The sequence below is a fragment of the Xenopus tropicalis genome, chromosome 5 (genome assembly GCF_000004195.4).
Source record: "Xenopus tropicalis strain Nigerian chromosome 5, UCB_Xtro_10.0, whole genome shotgun sequence".
In the NCBI taxonomy this organism is placed as follows: Eukaryota; Metazoa; Chordata; class Amphibia; order Anura; family Pipidae; genus Xenopus; species Xenopus tropicalis.
The window spans coordinates 129677036-129683475 of record NC_030681.2 but is presented as its reverse complement, the minus strand read 5'-3'; positions in this window follow the sequence as shown (position 1 = coordinate 129683475).

Here is a 6440-nt window from a genome sequence, read left to right as displayed (position 1 = left end):
TGTGTTGTGGGAAAAGTGGTAAGATAAGATGATTTGCCCTTCTAAGGCAAGGAAATATCACACTCAACCACAAAATGGTTTAAGGCTTTAAAGCAATATTCCATCCCACGGTTTTCCATTTGAAATACTTCTTTGGAGGTAAGTCCTTACAGAGATCGCAAGCTTTCTATGGCTGAATAGAAATGAACCAAACAAGCTGATCTTTGCCCAGTCTGAGCACCCATGTCAGCCCTTGGGTCAATGATCAGATAATAATGGGGGCCCCTATGCAGGCTAGTTGGGAGGGGACTGCACCAACAACCCAATTTGTAGCAATCAGAGTTGCCAAAAGGTTTGGTCCCATACACAGTGAGCTGCCATGCACTCTGGGGCAGAATCAGCAATTGCTATGGCCAGTGTGTGACCGGACACTGCTGTTCTTTATTTGACCCGCTAGTTACAGTAGCTAATGGTTAAAGGGAATATTGGGAAAGTGCTGAAAGATGGTGGCACAGGCGCTCCCAAAGAAGTTATCCCAGCGCCAGCCTGGGGTCCAAACGTAACAATTATATTGAGTGAAAGTTACCTCGCAAATTGGCACCACCCTGTGAATCTGACTTTCTTACATTTTCTTATGGAAACTGAAAATGTTACACCTAAATATCCAAGGGGTTTTTTTTTTTTTTTGCTCAATGCATTTTTTTATTAAACATATTTGCAAGGTACATTCAGTGGGTATTGTACAGTAGGAGTATATAAGCATGCAGTATTACAAGATTTACATTTGTTTGCTTTTCCTGTAGGGGGATTTTTCCCTCTGGCCAGTTCTACCCTTTCTGTATCCGTGTTGGTATACTATGGGCTTAGTTACATATGACAGAGCATATAGAGGATTAGTTTGGCTTTTGAGGGTTGTCCACCCAGTGACGTCAGATTTGTAGAAATTTTAGCATCTGTCCCTTTTTGTCCAGTATAGTTCTTTCAAGTGATGCCAAGTCGTCCATTGCTTTACTCCATTCATGTATAGAAGGGGGCTAAATGTCTTTCCAGTGGCGGGTCGGTATTCTCTTTGCCTGGAACAGTGCCTTTGTGATGAAGATTTTTGTGTGTAGGTCCAAGGAGGTATCAAAGTCAAGCACCAAGAGGCATTTTCTAGCCCACTCTGGAATATTTTGTATTAGCCAACCACAGGTTCTTCAACTTTAAATTAACTTTTAGTATGATGTTGACAGTGATATTATGAGTTCAGGCAGAAAAACAAAACTTGAAGAAAAAGCTGCAACGGTTGAACACCATATTTTCCCATAACAATTTCAAATGGCTGCTTCCACTTACACAGAGGTACACGATGGCTTAAAACCATGATACAGCACGGTGATGCCTGGGGGTGTGGGGGCTACTTTGTCGCTGTTTTTTTACACAGCATGATAAATAGGCCCCTCAGTGTTTTCCTGCTTTCACCTGGCTGTGTCATGTTGTGCTGAGTGCACTGAATCTGTTTCCTGGCCTTGCTCAAGCCTCCTGATTCTGTACCCAACCCTAGTGCCTTCATTTGGATCCTGAGCTGTAACACTACCTTGGTTTGGGCTTGACTCGTCTGCTCTGTCTCTTTAAGGGGTTGTTCCCCTTTAAATACATTTTCAGTATGGTGTAGACATTAATATTCTGATACAATTTGCAATTGGTCTTCATTTTGCATTTTTTCATTTATTTAGCTTTCTGATTAGCAGTTCTCCAGTCTGGTTTCTCAGCAGCTATGCTGTCCCACGGCAGCACAAAGACTATCAGGAGCAGTGGCCCCCTGGCAGGTTGTGCAGGGGGGGCAGCATCACTACTGGCTGCAGGTTTTACTTTGATATTGATTGTTTTACATAGGTTTTCAAATCTATTCAGCGGATGAGCCCCAGCTTAGGTTCATTGCTCTATCTTTGACCATCAGGGACTCCTCATGACACAACCTGATTACACCTTACACAACTGCAGAGGCCCTTATGCTACACGCCACTGAGTGTCCCAGTCATTTAGCCAATTGTCATCTTATTTATAGATGTGTTTTTAGCAACAGTTTTTGTCCTCTTTATTTCATTTTTGGCATAGAATGTCTTTGGCTTTATGACAGCTCCAGCAATCTGTTCTTTAGCAAAAGCTAGATGTCAGTCGGCAGGGGTGTAACTATAGAGGGTACAGACCCTGGGGGCGAGTGGGGGGTGCACTGGGATATACGTTTCTTTTTCTATACAACTTATGGGCCATAGTCACTGTGCTTTACCTGACTAGGTTGAAAAAAGACATACATCCATGAAGTTTAACCATAATGCCTATATATAACCTGCCTAACTTCTAGTTGATCCAGAGGAAGGCAAAAACCCCATCTGAAGCCTCTCTAATTTGCCACAGAGGGGAAAAAATTCCTTTCTGACTCCAAGATGGCAATTGGACTTGATCAACTTGTACTAAGAGCTATTGCCCATAACCCTGTATTCCCTTGCTCTTATTGATGAGCGAATCTGTCCTGTTTTGCTTCAGTGAAAAATTTGCCAGAGGGCAGGGCCACCTTAGCAGATGTGGGAGCCCCTGGGGCAGCAGAGGGGCCTTGAACACCCAGTCCAACACGGCACACAGCTCTCTTTCTCACACCCAAACATACATACACTCACTCACTAGCTCACAGAGCATGTCATATTTTATTTGTGCTGTGATCACGTGTCGTGGGACATAATGGCAAGTCAAATAGTAAAATGTAGATATCATAAATCCAGCAATAAGATAAGAGAAAAAGAGCCCAAGCCTGAACAGAACCTGCCATTTACAACCAGCACCCAAATCAAAATGCAGAGTGTAGTCTTTTCTCCAGAGGTGGAGGGTACATAGGGATTAAACAGGATGACTTTTTTAACAGTTTTTAATAGTTTTTTTCATTTTAGTTTCGTTTGCTTTCCTATTCCGTCTCTATTCACTTTCCTTGTCAGAAGTATCAATCCAGGCAACCAAAGAGTGATTCTCTGCAATGCGATTCACTGCTGTGCTTAGGAGTGAATGAGGGGATCAGGGGACACATTTACACTGCTCCTAAGTAATATATCGGTGACACTACTCCAGCCAATACTGGGCATTGCAGTTGGAGATGCCTCTTGTCACCCATAAACACCCTACACCCCCTATTAATAATTATTTTGCTGACATTAACCATGGTTGATAGTTTGAAACTAAGAAGTTATTGTTCCAGTTTAGGACATTTCTTTTTAGACAGAGTGTCTATGGATATGTTTGACCATAGAATTACAAAGTTATTTGGAAAAAAGACAAAGTTAATCAAGTCCAACTCTTCCAAATAAACTCCGGTGCATATATCTATATACACACATACTTATACAGACCTATCTATTCACTCACATGTATAACTAATCTATATATACTGTATATACCAATATCTATTCTAATTGTAGATTTTAGTATTGCAATAGCCTTGGATACTATGCTTGTTCAAGAAATTATCCAAGGGCCTTGTAAAGACATTTCACATCACTAGGAAGGGCATTCCCCAACCTCACTGCCCTCACTGTGAAAACCCCCCTACACTGCTTCAAATGTATGTATGTATGTATGTATATCTTTATTTATAAAGCGCTACTTATGTACGCAGCGCTGTACAGTAGAATACATTAATACAAACAGGGGGTTAAAGATAATGGATAAATATAAAGTACAACAATAAATACAAGGTACAGTTGCAATAAGAGTCAGAAACTAGAGGAAGGAGGTCCCTGCCCCGTAGAGCTTACAATCTATATGGGAGGGGTAACTAACAGACACAAATGGGCAAATATAAGTGCTGTAGGTCACAGTGGGGGACACTACAATATAAGTGCCAGTTCCCAGATCAGGTGCTGGGTGAAAAATGGAAGTTCCGTACCTCTAATCTAAAGGGGGGGCCTCTGGTGCGTTGACCGTTTTTATGGGAAAAAAGAACACCCCCTATCTGCCTATAATCCCCTCTAACAGGGTCGGACTGGGCCGCCGGGACACCAGGAAAAATCCCGGTGGGGCCCGGCGGCCCAGACCCGACCCTTGCGGCACTCCCCCTGCCCGACTGCTCCTCCCCTGACGTTGGGTGGGGGGCCTGCAAGGGGGGTTAGGGGGGCCCCTGCGGGGGGGGAGTGTGGACTGGCGCGGGCACCTGCAGGGCCCCTGGGGCAGGAGCCTTGGTGGGCCCTTCACCCCCCAGTCCGACTCTGCCCTCTAATATACTTGTACAGTATAAGCATGTCATGTTCAAAGTGCCTTTTCTCCAAGAAAAACAACTCCAACACCGACAGCCTTTCTTTACAGCTTAATTGTTCTATTCTAGTCCCGTAGCACTAAAGGTATAAATGCAAAAAGAGTTTTTTAATTTTTTTATTAAACTGCCCTTATCTGCTGGAACTTTGGCAGAAGAGAAATATTATCGTACTTGCTTCCATATCTTTTTAAACAATAGTTTTTGACTTGAAGTACTTTTGAAAAGACTTTGATAAGGTTTTTCCTTCCTATATCCCCTTGACTGGAGTCGATCTCTAAAGGTCCCCATACACGGGCCATTTGTAGCTGCCGATATTGGTCCCTTGGACCAGAAGGGGCAGAACTGAGGGGCCTGCCCGACCGATATCTGGCCTGAAATTGGCCAGATATTGATCAGGCAGGTTAAAAGATTCAGTCAGATCGGGGACCGTATCGGCTCGTTGATGCGGTCCCCACAACGACTGCCCCATTGCCGACCATTATAATTCAATCGTTTGGCCCCAGGGCAAAACGATTGAATTAGCCTACGTGTTCCCCGATATCGCCCACCCATAGGTGAGATCCGCTCGCTTGGCGACCTCGAATGGCGCTGCGTATGCCATCCCACCAGCGATTTACATTCCCACCGGTGGGATGTCATATCGGGGAGATTAGTAGCCTGTGACAAGGGAGATTTGTTGCGGGCGACTAATCTCCCTGTGTGCCACAGCCCTAAGTTGCAAGACTTTTCTACAAAATCATTTGGGTTTGATCAAAAGCAACAAAGCCTTAGAAAGTGGCTAAATGGTATATTTCTATGAGATGCGCTGGGTTCAGCATTCAGTATGGTGTTTGCCGCCCAATCTTTCTTGTACAGAGGAATTTGCATTCACTGCTCAAAGTTTCACCTAATATAAAATGAAAAGTGAATTTAAGATTTAAAGGGGAAGATTTATTATGAGGTGTAAAAAACCGAGACAAGATTCGCCCCATATTGTCAGGCTTAGCCACATTAAAAAAAATGCATAATTTTTTTACGTGTTTTTTCTTCGAGCAACTCCCAGAACTTACATACACAAGGTCTGAAGTGTCATAAAATATTGTGTCAAATCTGCCGTTTGCACGGTGTAAAATAAAACACACCTTGATAAATTTGCCATTTATTTTACATGTTTTTTTTACAGAATTTTTTCAGCAAAATTTATTTTACACAAAGGCCCCAAAAATAATTGTAAAAACCCAAAATTCAATCTTGGGCATCTGAGCAGATTATTAATATGTCCAAAAATATTAAAGTTTTTCAAAAATGTGTCCTTCCACCGACCATAATAAAATGTTGTGCCAGCAAATTTAGCTGCAATAGCCGCCCCACGTGATGGATTGTAATGCGTGACCGAAAAAAATGTCAATTAAAGTCAGAAAGAATTAAAGGTTCACCTTTAAGTTATCTTTTCGTATGTTCTAAGATACCATATTCATAGCAACTTTGCAATTGGTAAATTTATTTTTGAATTATTTGCCTTCTTCTTCTCTTTCCAGCTTTCAATTAGGGGTCACTGGCCATGGCAGCCAAAATCTATTTTATTGTGAGGCTACAATTTTTTTGTTATTACTTTTTATTACTCATCTTTCTATGCAGGCCCTCTTCTATTCCTATTGCCATCTCTTGTTCAAACCGCTGCCTGGTTGCTAGAGTAATAAGACCCTAGCAACCAGATAGCTAATGAAATTTCAAATTGAATTAAATAGTAATGTCTACAAGATACTAAAAGGTGAACTCCGCCTTTAAAATACTTTTCATAAGGGCTATTTCTCTAAAGTTTGTATTAAACAGCCCAAAGGCCTAAGGCTAGTGCCACACAGGGATGATTCTCAGGCTGCAGAAAGATACAACAATTAGCCCTACGCCGGCACCAGCTTGCACCTGGAAGCACTGTCTCTGCCCGGATGAAGGCAGATGCAGCGGATAAGTAGTCTTCTGGAAGCACAGCTTACATATTTACCTTTTGCAAAGTCTTACCAACATGCTTACACCTAGGCACCTCGAGGATTCCCCTCTGGAGAATGGGGGGTCACAATCCCCTCCTCTACCATGTAAATGCAGAAATTGGCAGCAGGAACAATAGGGTATACTGGTCATTTAAGCACCACTGCCCCACCACCGATCAGATCAAGGCTATACAAGTGAATAAACGCAGTCCTGG